Source organism: Rhinatrema bivittatum, chromosome 1 (genome assembly GCF_901001135.1).
Source record: "Rhinatrema bivittatum chromosome 1, aRhiBiv1.1, whole genome shotgun sequence".
NCBI lineage: Eukaryota > Metazoa > Chordata > Amphibia > Gymnophiona > Rhinatrematidae > Rhinatrema > Rhinatrema bivittatum.
The window spans coordinates 400,365,441-400,387,920 of NC_042615.1; the positions used below are offsets into that span (position 1 = coordinate 400,365,441).

General features: G+C 42.8%; 1 long non-coding RNA gene across 1 annotated transcript in view; it reads right to left on the reverse strand.

Moving 5' to 3' along the window:
- Positions 1–12,571, reverse strand: part of LOC115091759 — a 200,125-nt gene extending 187,554 nt beyond the window's left edge. The window contains exon 1 of the long non-coding RNA XR_003856810.1: positions 12,158–12,571. This is a non-coding gene — a long non-coding RNA (uncharacterized LOC115091759). The remainder of the gene's footprint in view (positions 1–12,157) is intronic.
- Positions 12,572–22,480: the final 9,909 nt, after the last annotated feature.

A 22,480-nucleotide genomic window follows, 5' to 3' on the forward strand; every position in this document is an offset into this window, starting at 1 on the left:
ATTGCTGGCTCCATTTTATGGAACTCCATACTCAACTCCATAAGAATTCTAAATAACAAAGACCTTTTCATGATCTTACCTGTCTGATTATGTCTGCTGATATGACCTTCCACCTGAATCTATCTATAGTCTCCCATTACCTTGTTGATGTCTACTCATTTTTATTTTATTTTAATGTAACTTTATTTTATATGTATATAATGTTCCATAAAATAATTTTATTATGCTCGTTTTATTGTAAACTGCCCCGAACCTTGGAGGGTGTGGACAACAAACTTTTTAAATAAATAAGTAAATAAATAAAAATAAACTATTCTAAAGATCAAAATCACAGAGCATATAGTAAGACATGGTTTAACGGAACACAGTCGACATGGATTTACCCAAGGATAGTCTTGCCTCACAAATCTGCTTCATATTTTTGAAGGGGTTAATAAACATGTGGATAAAAGTGAGCCGGTAGTTGTAGTGTATTAGGATTTTAAGAAAGCATTTGGCAAAGATCCTCATGAGAGGCTTCTAAGAAAACTAAAAAGTCATGGGATAGGAGGCAATGTCCTTTCATGGATTACAAACTGGTTAAAAGACAGGAAACAGAGAGTAGGATTAAATGGTCAATTTTCTCAGTGGAAAAGGATAAACAGTGGAGTGCCTCAGGGATCTATACTTGGACCGGTGCTTTTCAATATATTTATAAATGATCTGGAAAGGAATACAACAAGTGAGGTTATCAAATTTGCAGATGATACAAAATTATTCAGAGTAGTTAAATCACAAGCGGATTGTGATACATTGCAGGAGGACCTTGCGAGACTGGAAGATTGGGCATCCAAATGGCAGATGAAATTTAATGTGGACAAGTGCAAGGTGTTGCATATAGGGAAAAATAATCCTTGCTTTAGTTACACGATGTTAGGTTCCATATTAGGAGTTACCACCCAGGAAAAAGAACTAGGCATCATAGTAGATAATACTTTGAAATCGTCACCTCAGTGTGCTGCAGCAGTCAGAAAAACAAACAGAATGTTAGGAATTATTAAGAAGGGAATGGTTAACAAAACAGAAAATGTCATAATGCCTCTGTATCACTCCATGGTGAGACCGCACCTTGAATACTGTGTACAATTCTGCTCACCGCATCTCAATAAAGATATAGTTGCGATGGAGAAGGTACAGAAAAGGGTGACCAAAATGATAAAGGAGATGGAACAGCTCCCCTATGAGGTAAGGCTGAAGAGGTTAGGGCTGTTCAGCTTGGAGAAGAGACGGCTGAGGGGGGATATGATAGAGGTCTTTAAGATCATGAGAGGTCTTGAACGAGTAGATGTGACTCAGTTATTTATACTTTCGAATAATAGAAGCACTAGGGGGCATTCCCTGAAGTTAGCAAGTAACACATTTAAGACTAATCAAAGAAAATTCGTTTTCACTCAACGTACAATAAAGCTCTGGAATTTGTTGCCAGAGGATGTGGTTAGTGCAGTTAGGAGAAGTCCATTAACTGCTATTAATCAAGTTGACTTAGGGAATGAACTCTGCTATTACTGGCATCAGTAGCATGGGATCTTCTTAGTGTCTGAGAACTTGCCAGTTCTTGTGGCCTGGATTGGCCACTGTTGGAAACAGGATGCTGGGCTTGATGGACTCTTGGTCTGACCCAGCATGGCAATTTCTTATGTTCTTATCTTCATTGCACCTCCTCTCTTCTAGGGTATACATATTCAGATCCTTCAACCTCTCCTCATAAATCTTCAAATATAGACTCCATCGAATTTTGGTCACCCGTCTCTGGCCCGCCCTTTTTGATCCCTATCCTTTTTGAGATATGGTCTCCAGAACTGAACAAGTGAGGCCTCACCAAGGACTTGTACAAGGGCATTATCACCTCATTTTTCTTACTGATTATTCCTCCCTCTACGCAGCCCTGCATTCTTCTGGCTTTAGCTGTCACCTTATCACATTGTTTCACCACCACTATTGCCAGACACTATCACCTCAAGGTCCCTCTCCCAGTCCGTGCACATTAGTCTTTCAACTCCCATCACATTCATGTCTTTTGGATTACCACACCCCAGAAGCAAGACTATGCACTTCTTGGCACTGAATACCAGCTTTCAAGTCTTCGACTACTCTTCAAGCTTTCTTAAATCACTTTTCATTCTCTCTGTTCCTTCTAGCATGTCCACTCTGTTGCAAATCTTAGTATCATCCACAAATAGACAAAATATCTTTTATCCATTCTGCAATGTCACTCACAAAGATATCGAACAGAACCAGTCCAAAAAGCAATCCCTGTGGCATTCCACTTAACACAATTCTCTCTTCAGAGCAGGTTCCATTTACCATTACATGCTGCATCCTGTCAGTCAACCAGTTTTAGTCCACTCCACCATCTTGCAGCAGAGTCCCAAGCTTCTCATTTTATTCACATATCAAAAGCTTTGCTGAAATTGAAGTAAATCAATCGGGTGCTATTTTGAAAAAAGTCTGTAGTCACCCAATCAAAAAATCAATCAGATTTGTCTCATACGACCTTTCACTGGTGCATCCATGCTGCCTCGGGTCCAGCAACCCACTAGATTGTAGATAGTCACTATCCTTCTTTCAGCAGAGTCTCCATTAATTTTCTCACCACCAAGGTAAGGCTAAAAGGCCTGTATTTTCATCCTCCTTTTTACTATCACTCTTGTGAAGCGAGACCACCACATATCTTTCGCCAGTCACACGGTACCACTTCCATTTCCAGGATCTACTGAACAGGTCTTTCAGCAGACTGCAAGTACAATCTCAGTATCCTGGGATATAGCTCATCCAGCACCTTGGCCTTATCCATTTTCAGTTTTCCTAGATCTTCCTATACATTCTTTTCTGTAAAAGGAGTTTTGTCTAACCCAACCCCATCTGTAGTCTTAGCCAGCAACGGTCCTTCTCCAGGGTCTTTTTTTAAGTGAATATTGAAGTATTTGTTTAATATTTCTGACATTTCTTCATCTCTCTCCAACCATTGCTACTTGTGACCTTTCAATTTCACTATACAACTTCGGGCCTCCTTTCTCTGATATATCTGAAAATGATTTGTCACCTCACTCTACCTCTTTGGCAATCCTTTTCTTCCGCTTGACCTTTGTTGTCCTGATTTCTTTGTCTCCCCCAGTTTTCTTCTCCGGGTATTCTTCCTGTGTTCCTCTTTTTGGGATCCTTTACACTTCTTGAACACTGTTCGTTTTGCCTTTATTTTTTCAGCTACCTCCTTTGATAACCAGATCGGTTTCTTTTTCCTCTTACTTTTGTTTACTTTTCTAACAAATAGATTACTTGCTTTTGTAAAGCTTCTTTTAATTTGGCCCATTGTTGTTCCACATCACCCATTTTCTCCCAATCTTCTAGTTCCTTTCCTCCATGAACATCCCCATTTTGACAAAGCCTGCATTTTAACATTAAAACTCAGATCTTGTGTGACTTCTCTGTATCTTATTTGCGATATCAAACCATACCGTATGATGATCACTGGTGCTCTGGTGGCACCTATGTGGACATTAGAGACATTATCCCTATTTGTGAGCACTAGGTCAAGTATCACACCCTCCCTCATAGGTTCCATTACCATTTGTTTGAGCAGAGTCCCTTGAAGGGCATCTGCTATCTCTCTACTTCTTGTAGATTCCGTAAAAGGGAAACTCCAATCTACATCCAGCAAATTAAGATCTCCAACGAGCAACATTTCTCCCTTTTTCCCACTTTTTGGATATCCAAATCTCTGTCCCGTTCTTCTGTCTGAATCAAAGCCTGTAGACCACACCAATGTAATGGAAGCACCATCTTTTTTAGGACAACCCCATAATGCTCTCTCTCCCTACCCCCCCACATACCTTGGATTTCAGTTCCTTGTAAATTGTTTCTGACAAAGAGCTACTCCTCCCCCTTTCCTGTCCTCTCTGTCCTTCCTTAATAAGTTATAGCCTGGGATGGCTGTAGTCCAATCATGACACTCAGTGAATCCTGTCTTTGTAACAGCAATGATGTCCAAGTCTGCTTCCACCATTAGGGCCTACAGGTCTGGGATTTTATTGTTCAGACTACAAGCATACCTTTCCACCTTGGTTTGCTGCTCTTCCTAGTCAACTTTTGTGCTTTTTTGAGCTATTTCATTTTGTTATTTTCTCCTCCCACTTCCTGTATCACTTGGGGGTGACATGCCAGTTTCATTTGCCACCTCCTGCCACCCCCACCCACTAGTTTAAATGCCTGATAATGTATGATCTCAATTTCTCATATAGTATCCTCTTTCCTGCCAAAGACAAATGTAGACCATCCTTACCATATAACCTTCTATTGCTCAACACATGTCCCCATCCTCCAACGTATCCAAAACTACTTTCCATACATAATTTTTTGAGCCAGAAATTGAAGTTATTTATATGGCAGAGCCTTTCCTTCCCCTTTCCATGAACATGTAATACTTCCAAAAAGGCAATGGTCATTGCCATGTGTATAATCTTCTTCCCTAGATTTTAGAAATCTTTTGTTTTTCAAGGCTACCATTTCTAGCAACTTAAATACACACTAGCAAGGATTCAAATGACACTATCAAGCTAAGACAAATATGGAAAAATATAGAAACGAAGAACGAACAATGTCAGCAAGAAATCAATCAATATTATGGCTAGCAAATTTAAAATCAACTTATCTGGCCACAAGTTCCTTATGAGGTCTGTATTCCAGCTGAGCAGGAAAGAGTCTTGAGCTGACCTGAGTTTGCTGTGTAGGATGGAGCAAAACGTCTCCAGGTTTCTATTCTGTTTTGATGCGACTAGGTCAATCACTGAAAGACCCCATAATCTGAATAGTTTGTTGGCTGTTGATTGTTGTAGAGACCTCACGTGAGAACAGAAATCTATGCTGAGATGATCCACCAACATGGTGGAGATCCCTGGAAGATAAGTAGCTTGTAGGAAAGCTTGATGTTTGCCTACCCATTCCCGTATTTTTCCGTTTCCTGGTTGTCTGTTTGAATTAGAATGTTTCTCCCCTGGAGAAGCTGCGTGAATAACAACATGTATCTAATCACTCTCAGTTCTAGTAGGTTGATATGAAATTGTTTTTCTTCAAGATATTTAGTCCCTTAGATCTGAAAAGATCCAGTAGGCACCACTCCCTTTTGTGGAGGCATCCATCACTAAAGTTACTTGATGAGGGAGTGGAAAAAGTAGAGTTCCTTCTTGAAGGACAAGAGGATTCAGCCACCAGCATAGTTCTTGTTTCATGCTCTGTGAGATTTGTACTTTAGGTGTCAGGCGTTGTGTTAACTGATCCCATTGATAGCAGAGCCCCCACAACTTGTGATGGACTGTGGAGGCCGGTTAATGGAACTATATTTTATTTGTAATTACCCATACTCCTTGTCTTATATATTAGATTAATTTCATATGTCCTACAAACCCTCATTAGATAGATGGAAATTAATACCTACCTACAAATTCCAACATTGTAACCGATCTTCTTTGTTTTTTGTTTAATATATAACTATGAATGTCACCTTGTAAACCGTTGTGATCTATACATGGAACGATGGTATATAAAATGTCTAAATAAATAAATAAATAAATACATGAATAGCTGGTGCCATATGCCCCAAAATGACCAAGACTTGTCTGGCTGTTATGCACTATGACCTCAATAATCTGTGAACGAGTGATCGTAGAGTGCTCGCTCTTTCCGGCAGAAGAAAAGCTTTTTCCTACAGCGAATCTATCCACCTACGATAGTTTCTTCTGAGTGGGTGGCTCTAGATTCAATTTCTCAGAATTCACCAGAAATCCCAAGTTCTGTAAGAGGTGAATTGATTTTTGCGGGGAGATTAATACAGTCTGCCAGGAGTTTGCCATCACTAGACAATAGTCCAGGTATGGAAAGACTTGGATCTCCTGTTATCATAAGTGCATTGCTGCTACAGTTAGACACTTAGGGATCGATTTTAAAACAAACACATGTGCATCCATGTGTGCGTGGTTCCCGGTGTGTGCACATGGACATGGCTATTTTATAACATGCCCGTGTTGGCATGCACATGATATAAAATATGGTTCCCGCACACACATGCACACCAGATTTTTAAATCAGTGCGTGCATGTGGGACAGGCCGGGACTCGCACATGCAGGGAGGGGAATTTTATAAACCAATGTATGACGTCAGGAGTAGGCCTTCCCTATTTCTCTCCCAGTCTGCTCCAATTAAGGATCTTCTTTCTACTGTCAATACAAGGTACTCCCCTTCAGACTCTTAGCAGCCCTGAGGTTCTTCATCAACGCCCAAATTTTCAATGGCCTGCATGTGCAAATACCGGGGGTTATGTGCACCGAGTATATTTTAGAAACGGCCCGGCCACGCATATCCCCCGGTATTTGCGCACGCAGGCCACTGAAAATTTGGGCGTTGATGAAGAACCGCAGGGTTGCCGATAATCTGAAGGGGAGTACCTTGTATTGACAGTAGAAAGTCCACCATAAAGCAGAAATAATGCCAGTAGGCAGGATGGATGGGTATGTGGGCATATGCATCTTTCAGATTGAAGGTATATATTCAGTCCTTTTTGAATGGAAGGGAGTTCATTTTCAATTTTTCTCAGTTTAGATATTTGTTCAAGCTTCTCAGATTCAGAATGGATGTCAGTCTCCCAAATTTCTTGAGGATGAAGTAGAATCCCTGTCCATGCTGGAACACAGGGACTGGCTCTATTGCTTTCTGCTGAAGAAGCAACTCCACTTCCAGTCGGATTGAAAAATGAACAATGAGAAAAAGATGGTAGCCAGGAGAAATGCAACTGCTATCCCAATTCCACTATTTGAGAACCTATTGATCTTTTGTTATCTTGTGCCACTCCTTCAGGAAGGTCTGGATTCTCCCTCTAATTGGAGAGGGTGGCTGGAATTCCATAGCAATCAAAACTTGGCCAGGCTTTGGCTGGGCTGGTTGTGCCACTTTAAGCTGATGACACTCATGCTGTCCAGGCCAAGCCGGAAGCTGCGTTGCTGTTGCTGCTGAGTAGGAAGGAGCAGAAACCAGTACCTTTGAAATGACAGGAAGGGATGCCTCTGGAAGATTGTTTGATCAGGTCTGTGGCGAGGGATTGGACCACTACAGTTTGTTCTTTTATTTGGGCAAGTTTCTCTAAGTTTTTCTCTGAACAAATATTTCCCTTAACAAGAAACATCTGCCACCTTTTCATGCATGTCGTCCTGTATGCTGCTGGCCATGCATCTTGCTCCAATAACAGCTGTCGAGGTACATGATACAGAATCAATGGATTTGTAGACCAGATGGAGAAGATGCCATATGCACTCTTCCAAATCCAGGAGCAGTTGCAGGTAATAATTTCTGCCGTCAGTAGGTTGAAGAAAAGATTTTAACTTTTTTATACAATCATGCAAATACTGCACCATGTAAAATTGGTGAAAGGAAATCCATGCAATTAGCAAGGAGCTCTGAAAAACTTTCTTCCTGAAATTGTTGAGTTAACCTCGGAATTTTCACTGGTGGTGTATTGAAGTAAATTCTTGTTTTATTTGCTTTTTTCAGGGCAGATTCAAAAACAACAGAGTGATACAGTAACTGGATTATCGCAAAACATGATGATTTTTGTACTCGTTATTTGAGATCTGATTTTCTTGCAGTCGATGCACAAGAGTTGGGGTACATTCTCAGTTGCCAGATGAGGTTAAGGCAATTAGTGTAGCTGGATTTAAGAAAGGTTTGGAAACGTTCTTGGATAAGAAGTCCATAAGCTGCTATAATCAAGTTGTCTTAGGGAATAGCTACTGCTTATTACCAGCATTAGTAGCATGGGATCTACTTAATGTCTGGGTACTTGCCAGGTACTTATAACCTGGCAAGTACCCATCAAGCCCAGCAGCCTGTTTCCAACAGTGGCCAATTCAGGTACTTATAACCTGAATTGGCCACTGTTGGAAACAGGCTGCTGGGCTTGATGGACCCTCAGTTTAACTCAGTATGGCAAAGTCTTATGTTCTTATGTGCATGGCGCACATTTAAAACTAATCGGAGAAAATTCTTTTTCACTCAACGCACAATAAAGCTCTGGAATTTGTTGCCAGAGGATGTGGTTAGTGCAGTTAGTGTAGCTGGGTTCAAAAAAGGTTTGGAGGAGAAGTCTATTAACGGCTATTAATCAAGTTTACTTAGGGAATAGCCACTGCTATTAATTGCATCATTAGCATGGGATCTTCTTAGTGTTTGGATAATTGCCAGGTTCGGCCTCTGTTGGAAACAGGATGCTGGGCTTGATGGACCCTTGGTCCATCAAGCCCAGCCCAGCCCATTTTCAGCCCATTTTCAGCCCATTTTCAGCCCAGCCCAAGCCCAGCCCATTTTCTTATGTTCTTATGTTCATCTGTAGCTGCTGTAGGGCACTATGAACCAGTATAGCTGGTTCTTAATACCCTGCTGCAAATACAGTTTTTCAGACCACTTAATGTAGCCTTCTTTTTGCCAAGCATCTTAAGGAGGCAAATATCTTATAGATGACTTTTTTTCTTTTTTAAGTACTTAAAAGTGCTATTGTGGATGCTGTTGATGCAGCAAGGCAATTGTGAGGTGAAAACATGAAGAAAAAGAAGAAACACTGAATAAAAAAACACAAGGACTGAGAGCAAAATAAGGAGAGACTAACTACACCTCTGTTCTGTGCTCTAACAAAAAATGACTGAGGAGGCTCAGGCAATGCTGGCATGAGAATTCCTGCACATGTTCAGTAGAACTAAAAGCTCTACTAGCTAGGAGGGATGAGTAGATTCAGTATCTCCGGATCATATCAACTTTTGTGACCTTGGGCAAGTCACTTTACCCTCAACTAGAAACATATAGGCTAATTTTAAAATGAGCACGCGTGCGTTCATACACATGCATATCAGTGCATGAGTGGAGATACGCTGCAATTTTAAATTGTGCGACCGTATCTTTTAAAATATACCTCTCATGCATAAATATGCATCTAATCTTAAGAGATTGCTCAAGAAAATGTACTTCGCGTATCTTTCCAAGGACTTTGCCGGCTTTTACATGCACATGCAGGCGGATTTTAAAACATGCTTACGCGAGGGACAACCGAGTTTTCAAATTAATGCACAAGTTTGCCGAGTTAATATCGAGGTCTTCAAGACCCCTCTGGTTCTTCATCATGCACTTTCCTCAGTTGACCCAGACTCCTCACCATGTCCTGTAAGCCCTGAAACTCAAGATCTACAGATTTGCTCCTCATCTAGAACAGCAGTGAAATTACACGGCTAAGAAGCTGATGCATACCGCAATCTCTGGTTTTAAAATACGGAGTTACATGCTTAACTGTTGGCCCTGCTCCAGAACACCCATGCACCACCCCTTTTCTGTACTCATTTTTGTTGCGCACATGGCTATATATGCGCAAGCTTTGCAGCTTTTTAAAATCAGTGTTGTTCGCATGCAGCCTGTATATGCGTGTATGTGGGCAGTTTTGCACGAGCAGCACTTTTAAAATCGACCTTAGATTGACAGGTTAGTGCTCTTTAGCTTGAAGAAGAGATGACTCAGGAGATATGAACAAAATCATGAGTGGTGTGGAACAAGTGGATAAGGAAAGGTAATTTACTGTACTCTTTCCAGTGGTACTAGGGGCACTCCATGAAACAAACTAATTTGCAAATTTAAAAATAATTCTTGAAAGTATTTTTTCAGGCAATGCTGACAGAAAATGTGGTCAAGGTTAGTAATATAGCTGAGTTTGATGATTTGCATGACTAAGGAGGTGATTTAATAAATTGTGGTAAGGTTTTACCATGCGGTAAATGCCTTACTACAGAAACAAACACATGGAACTACAAATTCTGGGGCCTATTTACTAAATGTCTTCCCTCATTTTGTGTGTATGGGAAAAATGCTGAGAAAATAGGGCCCTCTGCGCATTATCCACCTCAAGGAAACCAGTGTAATGCAGGTATTTAAATAGGATGGTTTGCATGCAAATCATGATGATATATATGCAAATAAGTGCATTAATATGGTAATAAATTACATGGTATGCGGTGAACTCTGCAAGCCATATTATTTTATGGAAAGTTAGTTACATTTCTAGAGATGTAGCTAACTTTCTCCAGGCACATTGGGATCCTAGCATGGTCCCCGGTCCTTCCTCTTGGAGTGTCTCCTTCTCCCTCCACTCCTGCAGCCTCCTGAGGCAGCAAATATTTCAAAATATTTTATTTTTAACGGTCCAGTCTTAACCCTGGCCCTACTCACAAAGTGCCTCCACTTGTTATTCTAAAAGGTTAACCCCATCCCCAGCCATCCTCTGTCCTTTCCCATCTCTTAAACCTTGGACACACTTACTACCTGGTGTTCCAGCAGTGGCTGCCTGAGCACCCTCTAGGCTTCAGATTCCAACCTCGCCAAAGGGCATTTTGTAAATGGTATTGTGGGAACAGGAGACCTAGGGTGCACTCAGGCAACATTGGGCCACTTTTAAAATATATTTTAAAACTCACTACACCCTCACTGATTTTGATGTTTGGCAAGGGGGAGCACCAAGTCAGGATGGAGAGGGGGGGGGGCAGGCACAGTCCCTTGCTCTGGGATGTTGGGCCACCATCGTGTAGTATTCCTTTGCTGTGGTATTATTCCCAAACCTGCGGTACTTGGTACCACAGATTAGTGAATCCAATGGGGAAGATACCACAGCTTAGTAAATCTGCTAAATTTGCTATGTACTGATTGTTATATGCCTGATGATGCTTAAAAAATATGGTTTGGATAAGTTTCTAGAGGAAAAGACCAGTAACCATTACTTAGACAAATATGTGTCTCCCTACTTCTGAGAAGGGAGCAGCATGGAATAGGCTTTCCTATTTGGGTTCTGAATAGACTCAGGCTGACCACTGTTGGAGATAGGATGCTGGTTTTAATGGACCATTGAGCTGACCCAACATATGTGCCCATTCAAGCACTGTTCCTAATTTCAATTTATTTTATTCTGTGGATACTGTCCAATTTGCTCTACCTTTTTAAATGTGCTTGATTGAAACTTCAAGATATTCACATAAACCTCTCCCTTTTAAGATTCTCTTCCCCAAAATTGAATCTGCCAGTTTAGAACACAGCACAAACAGAAAGCATAGGCAAAAAACATTTAATTAAAAAATATTGTATAAAGAGTTAGCTAGTGCTAATGGGATCAGAGGATAAAATAAACAACGTAAATGAAGTGTTGATTGTTTTAGAGAGCTGGGGCTGTACTGATGAGTGCCAGGATGGAAGAAGGGTCAGAGGGCTGTGAATGGAGCCATCAGCAAAGGAGTGAGAGCTGCAGAAAATAAACAAGGCAAAGAAAAGTCTGAAAATATTAGACAACACCTAACTTTTATCTTGCCCAATGGATCTCATTAACTGCACTCAAAACCCCATCAGCACTGTTTGTAGGTAATTTATTTCCAAAAATCGCACAGCTTCTTTTCTCCTTTCCAGTGATAACAGCCCGCCACCCCAATCTCAGCACAAGATAGCACGAAAACTTCTGAGGTGCATTTAAGACGAGCTATAAGAACACATAGCTTCATATGGTATAGGAAATTTTTCTTGCTTCCAGCTCAGTGAAGCTGGCAGAGCAAGGTTAGCTCTGGGAGAGAAAGGCTGCCCCGTACACTACACTGCACTGGGGGCAGGGACAGGAGGAAAGTTCTGAAATGTTATCAGATCAAACAAACAAGCGGTCCCACACTAGAGAGGAAAGGAAAACAGGAGATTATGGGTAAGAGAGAGAGAAACTGCAAAAGAAAACCAAAGGTTACCACTGATTGCCGCCGGGCAGATTCGATGCTATTTTAGCACGATTAAAAAAAAAAATCCCATGACAGAGAAACTCCAGGAAAAAGAATACCTTTCGTTGGGAACCCGGGCCAGCTCATTTGCATACAAGCACAAATAATTGATATTTGTTCAAGCTGAATTAAACATACATCAAAGCAGTAATTCTTAGTAGCTAGACAATGCTAACGTGCCTGTTCTGCATTCTTTGAACTATCTGTACAGAGGAGATATACCAATTAATTTTGCCACAGTACTGAGTGCATCGCTGCCCTACTAGGCTGGACCTTACTGGAAGTCTCTACTTACTTTAGTGTGGAGTTTGCAGTTTGTAGAGTGCCCGGAGCTCTTCTGACTTGCTTTGGCCAGCAACATGAGAAACGCTTGCAGAAAGAAATTCCAAGCGATCAGCATCATAGCACTAAGGTATGAAATACAAGGGGAAAACCGCCAACTAATCCCGGAGCCTGTGCAAGTTGGCACGAGTTCTCCGCTGTTGTAAGAGTCAGCAGGGACGGGAGAAAGCCCGGTTTTAAAGCGGTGGGGAGCGGAGCTGACACCCCCGCACTATTGGAAGGAGGCAGCCGAGGAGGAGAAGCGGCAGAAGGGGACTGCAGCAGGCCATGCTGCTGCCGCAGTGGGGAAGGGGGGCGGCGGCGCTAAGATGTGGCAAGCCCGTGCAACAAGTCATGAGTGGCAAGGGAAGCGGGGGCTCGCGTGCTCCCGAGAGAGACTCAGCCCCCTCCTGCTCTCCCCGCCCACCCAAACGCTCCTGCCCTCCCCCTGCAGGCAGGGACTCTTAGCATTTTCGGAAGTTGATCATGGGAGAAAACGAAGTGTGCAAGAAAAGAGGAAGAGAGGAAATGTATGAGGCGAATTCGGTTAGCTGAACTGTCTGCACAAGAAACCTTTGGGGATTTTCGGTCTCTTCGGGTTGTATCTTAGGATAAAGAGGGAGTCCCACAGGAGCCTGATACTACAGGGCTGAGTTATTAAACTTTCACGCTAGCTTTCCCATGCGAAAACAGCACCAGATTTGTTAATAATGTATTGTTTTGTCAACAGGGAAAAAAGAGTTGCAAAATTAATGTAATTTTTGCATCGGAGCAAAACTGGCACAAATTTTTTTTTTTTAACGAAGACTCTATAGGAAAACTTATCTGCCCCTACCTTAGAAAACCGAATGACTATATTGATTATGATTTTCTACTTATTGCACTTTTACCCTTTCACAAATCTGTAGATGTACTGCAGACATCCTTCATTCATGGCTTTTGTTTTGTTTATCCAAAATACCACCTTTCATTTATTCTTGGCCTCCTTTCCTGCATGTAGTCTATGGTAGCGCCTGATATGATAACTTGATATGAACTGCCTGATATGATAACTTGATGTGAACCGAAGTGATTAGTAACTTTGTTACCTGAACTGCGGTATATAAAACTGTTAAATAAATAAATATGGTAACTATCCTGTAATGGAAAGTAGTTTTCAAAAGTCAAAAGAATGTTTAGAAGATAATTGACATGGAGTGATTAGTATAACAAGTGGAGATGTGCTTAGTTTGAGCCTTTCGGTTCAGGCTTCTGTTTTTCTGCGATTTTTCTCCGAAGTGCGTTAGTGCGCACTAACAATCAGTTAGTGCACACTACTCAGGATTGCGTTAGTGCGCACTAGTTCGATGTTAATGCACATTAAGGCCCGTTAGTGCACATTAATAGTTTTCATTATTACGGAGTTAGTGCGCCCTAATAGAACTTACGGCGCACTAACTATATAGTAGTGCGCTGTAACTAAAGTTAGTGCACACTAACAAAATATGTTACTTAAAGGTTAAAAAGTAACAATTCATGAGAGTTTGTTAGCTAGAGGTATGATTCTGCGTTCCTATTGGCTGTCTCCACCTTTGTAGACAACCAATGGGAATGTAGAACCATAACTGTAACTGTAAGTAACATAGTGCTTACTACGTCTCGGTTAGCAAGCACTATTTATTTATTTATTTATTTATTTAACAGTTTTATATACCGACCTTCATAGTAAATAACCATATCGGATCGGTTTACAATTAACAAGAATATAACTGGGGTAACAATTCAAGTACAGCAAAAAACAGTAGGTAGGAATGAGTCAAAGTTACAATCAACAGGGTAAGAGAACTTGGAAGCTTGAATTGAAGTTATGGCACACTAATGCTTAGTCAGTGCACACTAAGCAAGGGTTAGTGTGCAGTGACTTGAATTAGTGCGCGCTACCCACCTGGAGTTAGCGCGCGCTAATCCTTACTCAGTGCGCACTAGGCAAGGGTTAGTGCGAACTTACTTGAATTAGTGCATACTAACCCGCGCATGCTTGATGGGGTCCCCAGGGATCATTTTGCTTGTTCAACCCGCAGTAACGTTTACAGGAGCAGAGCATTGAAAGCAGTCAAGGAGAGAGCACAGCACTCAGCAGCACTCAGCACTGTGTGATTTCAGAGAGATCTATTACAGCATAAATTTAACCACTGTAATTACCATTATATACGCTTTTGTTTTTTTCTATAGTATATAGTTACCACAGGTTGCAAGATTCTGTATTAATTTTTTTTTCACTAAAGTAGCATAAAATATTAAATGAAGTACTTTATTTCATGTTATGTTCAGTTACATTAGGGGAAATAAAAATATTAACACACAAAGTATTTCATTTTGTTTTATGCTACTTTAATGAAAAAAAAAGTTTAACACAGAAACTGGCAACCTGGCCACAGTTTTCTCACCATTTTAAATTCCACTTCCCTCCCCCATTCAACTACAGTACAGACATTGCAACAATTTTCTCATGCACCCCAAGTCCGGAATTAAGAAAACTGGGGAAGTGCCCGGCCCGTCAACCCCTCCCCTCCCCCATATACCAGCCAGTGAATGGTGTATGGGGGGGGGGGGAGGGCATGATGGCTGAGGCAGCTCCCTGCATTAAGGTATGACCTTCTGAACAGACAGCTGTCCTTCACAGAAATGGAAGTGCCTGGCCTGTCACCCCCTCCCCTCCCCCATATACCAGCCAGTGAAGGTGTGGGGGGGAGGGTTGAGACGGGTGAGACAGCCCCTTGTGGTAAGGTGTGAACTTCTGAACAGACAGCTGTCCTTTAGAGACGGGGAAGTACCTGGCCTATCAGCCCCTCCCCTCCCCCATATACCAGCCAGTGAATGGTGTGTGAGTGTGGAGGGGGAGGGTCGTGACAGGTGAGACAGCCCCCTGCGTTAAGGTGTGACTTGAACAGCAAGCTGTCCTTCAGAGACGGGTAACTGCCTAGCCCATCACCCCATCCCCTCCCCCATATACCAGCCAGTGAATGGTGTGTGGGTGAGGGGGGTAGGATCCTGACGGGTGAGACAGCCCCCTGCATTAAGGTGTGAGCTTCTGAATAGACAGCTGTCCTTCAGAGACGGGAAAGTGCCTGAATAGAGTAGTAGTAGTAGTAGTAGCATAGAGTGAGTTATATAAAGTTATAAGTACAATAATAATTTAAAATAAATATATTTTAGAAGAACAGAAGTAGTAGTACTACCCTATACTATACTTACTAACTATACTACAAAAGAAACAAAAGTTATCTGAGATAATATTTATATTTATTTTTTTGAAATGTGGTATTTGGGAATTTGAATGCCACATTGAAAGATAGCTAAATTAAAAATAGTATTTTTATTTATTTATTAATTTTTCAAAACTATTACAAAGTAATAATCAATTTTGCAAAATGAAATATTAAAGTTTTGAACATACATTCTAATTACACAACTTATAAATAAGAAGTAAACATATTTGTTCAAAAACTAAACATCATAGAGGCAATTCCAAGAGAACAAAATTTGTAAGTGAGGACATTTTTTTTTTAAAACTTATAATAGAATAATTTGGATATTCATGAAAGTTTCAACAATATACTAATTACTTACATCCCCATCTTTAATAGATATCTGCATCCTGAAAGACTAGCATAGAAGAAAATGGCACGTGAAGAAAGTTCAATTTATTAGCTTCAATTCTTTAAGAAGACCAGAGGAAGTAGCGACTCCTCTAAGTTGAAGAAGGAAGATGAATGTATCTCCAGAAGCTACTTGTAATGTAGGCTCCCGTGTGGTAAAGGCACAGTTCAAGGGAGCTTGAAGTCTACAGACAACACAACGAGACTTCAGGTAGGCTGGTGATTCAACGTATCGGACCTCCCAGGTCAATGAATGGGAGAATTCCTCTTGGAATAGAGGCATGGAGCCTGTGATGATCTTGAGGCTCAAGGTAGCAAAAACCCAGCAGGCAATAGGAAAACCCCCGAATGTATTTGTAATCCTTTATTAAACAGCAGATGAATATACGAGGAGCGGATATAGCGATTAAACAAAGTCCAGTTCAAGCCGCTGCAGAGGAAGCTGGAAAGTAGCTTGTGATGAAGAAAAGGTAGATCTTCACTTGTATGAAGCAACGCAGAATCTAAGCTGGATCCAAAGGAACGGCTGCGTTGAATATTAGGAGGGGAAGCCTCCATGATGAACTTCAGGTTGTAGAAGATTCGGCTAGTAGTTACTCCAGCAAGGAGTGAGATGAACAAGAAGAAATGGAACCAGGTTTAAGGTGCAGATGCCTCCTGCAGGTCGTTTTACCTCAGGAAACTGGGGTAGCTGTAGAGTATACTTCTTGAAGCTTGGAAGAACTGAAGAAAGTCAGCGTTGACACTGAAGGTAGAAGCTTGGGCGCCGGTGCCTCCTGCAGGTCATAGTAACCCAAGAATCATGAGTGTTGTGGAGTATACTCAGATGAAATTCTTCTTGAAGAGTGATTGATGAAGGATCAATATTTGGTACTGAAAATGGAAGTCTGGTTGCAGGTGCCTCCTGCAGGTCATTGAAGCCCAGAAATGAGGACATCGTAGTGGGAACAAAGGAAGATGGTCCTTAAGAACATGCCATACTGGGTCAGACCAAGGGTCCATCAAGTCCAGCATCCTGTTTCCAACAGTGGCCAATCCAGGCCATAAAAACCTGGCAAGTACCCAAAAACTAATTCTATTCCATGTTACAGTTGCTAGTAATAGCAGTGGCTATTTTCTAAGTCAACTTAATAGCAGGTAATGAACTTATCCTCCAAGAACTTATCCAATCTTTTTTTAAACACAGCTGTACTAACTGCACTAACCACATCCTCTGGCAACAAATTCCAGAGTTTAATTGTGCGTTGAGTAAAAAAGAACTTTCTCCGATTAGTTTTAAATGTGCCACATGCTAACTTCATGGAGTGCCCCCTAGTCTTTCTATTATCCGAAAGAGTAAATAACCAATTCACATCTACCCGTTCTAGACCTCTCATGATTTTAAACACCTCTATCATATCCCCCCTCAGCCGTCTCTTCTCCAAGCTGAAAAGTCCTAACTTCTTTAGTCTTTCCTCATAGTGGAGCTGTTCCATTCCCCTTATCATTTTAGTAGCCCTTCTCTGTACCTTCTCCATCGCAATTATATCTTTTTTGAGATGCGGCAACCAGAATTGTACACAGTATTCAAGGTGCGATCTCACCATGGAGCGATACAGAGGCATTATGACATTTTCCGTTTTTTTCACCATTCCCTTTCTAGTAATTCCCAACATTCTGTTTGCTTTTTTGACTGCCGCAGCACACTGAACCGACGATTTCAATGTGTTATCCACTATGACGCATAGATCTCTTTCTTGGGTTGTAGCACCTAATATGGAACCTAACATTCAAGCCTATCCTGTAAAGTGCGGCCGCGTTTACCCTGCTCCTAAGCCGCTTTTTACTCACGTTCCAGCCGCGTTAGCCCTTCCTGCGATCCCGAATCCCCTTTAACCTACTCCTACCGCGTCCTAAATTCCCCGGGCAACCCCTTCCACCCGCGGCATGTATATTGCATGCAAACGAGCGAATTAGCTCGATATTGCATGCAAACGAGCGAATTAGCTATTCCCTAGCATCCCGTAACCCGCGCCCCGACTATCGCTAGTTTTCCCTGCCGTTTTGTCGCGCATTTAACCTGCAAACTTACCGCCTACCCTGACCCCTGCGGTAGAGGCAGGGGTAAGGGTAGATGGCAAGCTTTCCCCCAGCCCCCGCTCACCTGGCCCGGCCGCAATCATGGGTGCCGGTCTCCGTGGCAGCCCCAGTCCTCTCCCCTGCTCCCGAAGCCAAAAAAAAAAGCGAAAAAAACGTTGCAGCCCCCCTCCGATGTCCGGACTGGGGCTGCCACGGAGACTGCAACGCCAAAGCGACTTTTTGGTTTTTTTTTGCTTCGCCGCTGTCAGTGTCCCCCCTCCTCTCGGAGCAGGGCGCGAAAAGCAGCCTTGCTCCGGGAGGAGGGGGGGCACTGACAGCGGCGAAGCAACGGCGAAGCGACTTTTCGTTTTTATTTTTGCTTCGCCGCTGTCAGTTTCCCCCCTCCTCTCGGAGCAGGGCGCGAAAAGCAGCCTTGCTCCGGGAGGAGGGGGGGGCACTGACAGCGGCGAAGCAATGGCGAAGACAGCGGCGAAGCAAAAAAAAACCAAAAGCAATTTTTTTTTTTTTTTTCAAAAGCGACAATTTTTTTTTTTTTCCAAAAGCGACTTACTTTTGGGATCTGTCAAGATCCCAAAAGTAAGTCGCTTTTGGACGCCTGCCAACTTACTTTTCTGAAGCCATCATCAGGAACCCATGCGATCGTAGCTCCTCCCGACGAAGATGGCCACCTGCACGGGGAAAGCGTGCAATTGGCCGCTGAAGACGTGACGTCACGACGTCACATCTTGAGCGGCCAATTGTACGCTTCCCCCGTGCAGGCGGCCATCTTTGTCTTCTCACCTACCTTCCACTGAGAAAATTGTCCATTTAATCCTACTCCCTTCCACTGAGAAAATTGTCCATTTAATCCTACTCTCTGTTTCCTGTCTTTTAGCCAGTTTGCTATCCACGAAAGGACATCACCACCTATCCCATGACTTTTTACTTTTCCTAGAATCTTCTCATCAGGAACTTTGTCAAACGCCTTCTGAAAATCCAAGGTGAACATATACCGGTTCACCTTTATCCACATGTTTATTAACTCCTTCAAAAAAGTGAAGCAGATTTGTGAGGCAAGACTTGCCTTGGGTAAAGCCATGCTGACTTTGTTCCATTAAACCATGTTTTACTATATGTTCTGAGATTTTGATGTTTAGAACTCTTTCCACTATTTGTCCTGGCACTGAAGTCAGGCTAACCGGTCTGTAGTTTCCCGGATCGCCCCTGGAGCCCTTTTTAAATATTGGGGTTACATTAGCAATCCTCCAGTCTTCAGGTACAATGGATGATTTTAATGATAGGTTACAAATTTTTACTAATAGGTCTGAAATTTCATTTTTTAGTTCCTTCAGAACTCTGGGGTGTATACCATCCGGTCCAGGTGATTTACTACTCTTCAGTTTGTCAATCAGGTCTACCACATCTTCTAGGTTCACCGTGATTTGATTCAGTCCATCTGAATCATTACCCATGAAAACCTTCTCCAGTACGGGTACCTCCCCAACATCCTCTTCAGTAAACACCGAAGCAAAGAAATCATTTAATCTTTCCATGATGGCCTTATCGTCTCTAAGTGCCCCTTTAACCCCTCGATCATCTAACGGTTTAACTGACTCCCTCACAGGCTTTCTGCTTCGGATATATTTTAAAAAGTTTTTACTGTGAGTTTTTGCCTCTACGGCCAACTTCTTTTCAAATTCTCTCTTAGCCTGTCTTATCAGTGTATTGCATTTAACTTGCCAACGTTTATGCATTATCCTATTTTCTTCTGTTGGATCCTTCTTCCAATTTTTGAATGAAGATCTTTTAGCTAAAATAGCTTCTTTCACCTCCCCTTTTAACCATGCCAGTAATCGTTTTGCCTTCCCCTTTGTTCTAGTTTAAAAGCTGCTCTATCTCCTTTTTAAAGGTTAGCGCCAGCAGTCTGGTTCCACCCTGGTTAAGGTGGAGCCCATCCCTTCGGAAGAGACTCCCCCTTCCCCAAAAGGATCAGTGGCAGGCGCCTCCTGCTGGTTGAGAAGGTTCCAGGACTATAAGAACTGAAGGAAGTCTGGAAGCAGGCGCCTCCTGCAGGTCGTAGGAACCAGACATACTGTAAGAGACAAGCAATTAGTATATTACATTCAAAGTAGAACACCTCAGGATTATAAGTCCAGGGATTTAAGGTGAAATCCTGTTTAAAGACAGGAAGTGTAAGTCCAAGACAAAATTTTAGAACTAAAATGTGTGTTCAGAACTTGGAAAAATCTCAGCTATATCAAAGAAGCATTCGGAACTAGTAACTTTCTTTTTCTGCTTAAAGTTTAAAAACAAAGTCCAGAACTTGTAAACTTTTCTTGCTTAGGTCAAGAACCGAAAGTTAGGAACTTGAGAAAAAACTTTTTATGTTTAAGTGACTGTTACGTAGGAACAAAGTTTCAGAAAAATTTATTAAGAGAGCAGAAAAATTTTAATAATTTAATAATTTGCAGCAATTTCGAGAAAAAATCTCTGGAAAGGTTTGGCCAGAAAAAATTTCAAATTTAACCCAAAAAATTTGAAAAAGGATTCTGTTTGCAAAAGGCCAAACATATAGAGAAAAGGTTGTCCAAGGAAAAGATTTATTAGTCTAAAAGATCTCTTGTAGAGTAAGAATTTTTGTTGTTAACCCAGATAGTTGCATGACCAAGATGGGCACCGACTCGCCGAGCTCATGGCCTTCGGATTCTGTTGCGGACATGCCTTGTGGCTATGTATTCTATGGTGAATGCATGCTGGAAAGCCCTGGGAAGGGGCGTAGAGGCGTGATCGCTTGCTACTGTGTGAGTGTGAACCCCTGGTTCACGAAATAACTCAGAGAAGAGCCCCAAGATACCCTGAGAATAGGAAAGCAAGTGCGAGCTTGGACACAGTTCGAACTCATGAAGAATGGAACCGGGACTTCTGGTCCGAAGAGCAAAGAGTCAGAGTTCATAGAAGAAGGAGGATTCCTGGAACTTGGACTAGATGAGGACTCCTGGACATGGATGAAGAAGAGGTGTACTCTTGAAGATGAAGACAAGATGAGACTCTTTGAGAGGATGAAGAGGGACACTCTTGAGTAAAAAGACAGACAAAATGAGACTCTTGGAGATGGTGAAGAGGAACACTCTTGGGTACGAAGAAGAGACGAGGCTCTTGGAGTAGAGAAGAGATGAGGCTCTTGAAGTTAGGGAGTGCTATCCCTCAAGGCGCCTTACACAGCCCAAGGACTGGTCGTGGACCACCTTGTCCGCTGCATGCCCTACACAACCCGGAGGCTGGTCGCGGACCATGCTAGGAACGGGAGAAGCACCAGACCGAGAGGAGTCAGGCAGCACTCAACGAAGTCCAACGGAGAGATTCCAATCTATCAAGCATAGACTGATTGGAGAGTCTAGGGAACGCCAAGATCTGCTGACGTGTTCTCCAGGATAAAGAGGTGTAATGAAGAGGTACACAGAGGGCAGTACCTCAGATGCCATCTTGACATCAGGAAACCTGGACATCTGAGGAGATGGATGACTGCAGGAATGGGCCTCTGCTTAGGGTAGGATCTGGAAGTCTTTGATAGAAGAAGACGGACAAACATCTGGATGAGGACGTCGGGACACCAAGACATCTGGGACCCAGAACAGGTGGACTTCTGGACGTCAGGACATTGAGATATCTAAGTATCAGGGACATCTAAGAATAAACGAGGGACCCTGAGGCTTGTAGAAGGAAAGCCTGAGACTGGAACATACTACAAGGAAGGTTGACGATAGGGAAGACCTGGACGTTGGACGAAGACAATACGAAGAAGACATCATGAAGAGAGAAGACTTGAACAGGAAGTCTTCTGGACAGGAGCTTGAAGATAACCACATAGGAACAGTGGAATTCCAAGGATGGAAGCTGGAAACGATGGAACTCCAAAGATGGACTCTCTGGAGGATGTTACTCCATCCGAAGGCACTGAAGGAATGGAGCTGTGCCTTGTTATAGGGCAGGAGCAGGAAGAGCCCTGAAGACGTCATCTGGGAGGGCTGAAGAAGAACTTCCTGCTTTGTCCCTTTAAATAGAAAGAAGAGCTGCGCGGTCAGCCCTTAGAGGGAGTCCTGGAGCACAGGGGGCAGAGCCAAGGCCTGTATGATGTCGAGGAGCAAGAGAGAAGGCCGGAGGCGGCTCCTGCCACTGAAGAGGAGCAGCGCTGGGGCTGGCCTGGCCCCGAGGAAGAGGAGATGGCGTTGGCAGCTCCTTGCCGCGAAGAGGAGTCGGCGGCAGCACTCGAGCCGCGGTGAAGGAAATCTCCGCAAGGGGATTCCCCCAAAGTAGAGGGGCTCCGGCGGCGGCACAGGCCACGAAGAGAAGAGATTCCCGGCAGGGTGGGTTCCCCTGAAGAGGTGTCAGCGGTGCGGCTCCACTGCGCAGAAGGTCCTGCAGCACAACAGCAGGCCCTGAAGAGATGAAGCAGCGCAGCTCGGTGGCAGACCGGGCCGCAGAAGAGAAGGTAAAGCCTTGTCCGCAGAGCAGCCATGGGCAGGGGCGCAACAAAATCTAGAACTTGAATGAATGAGTTGAATAAAGAGCTGATGTTTTCTCCTCAGACCCCACAAAACAAA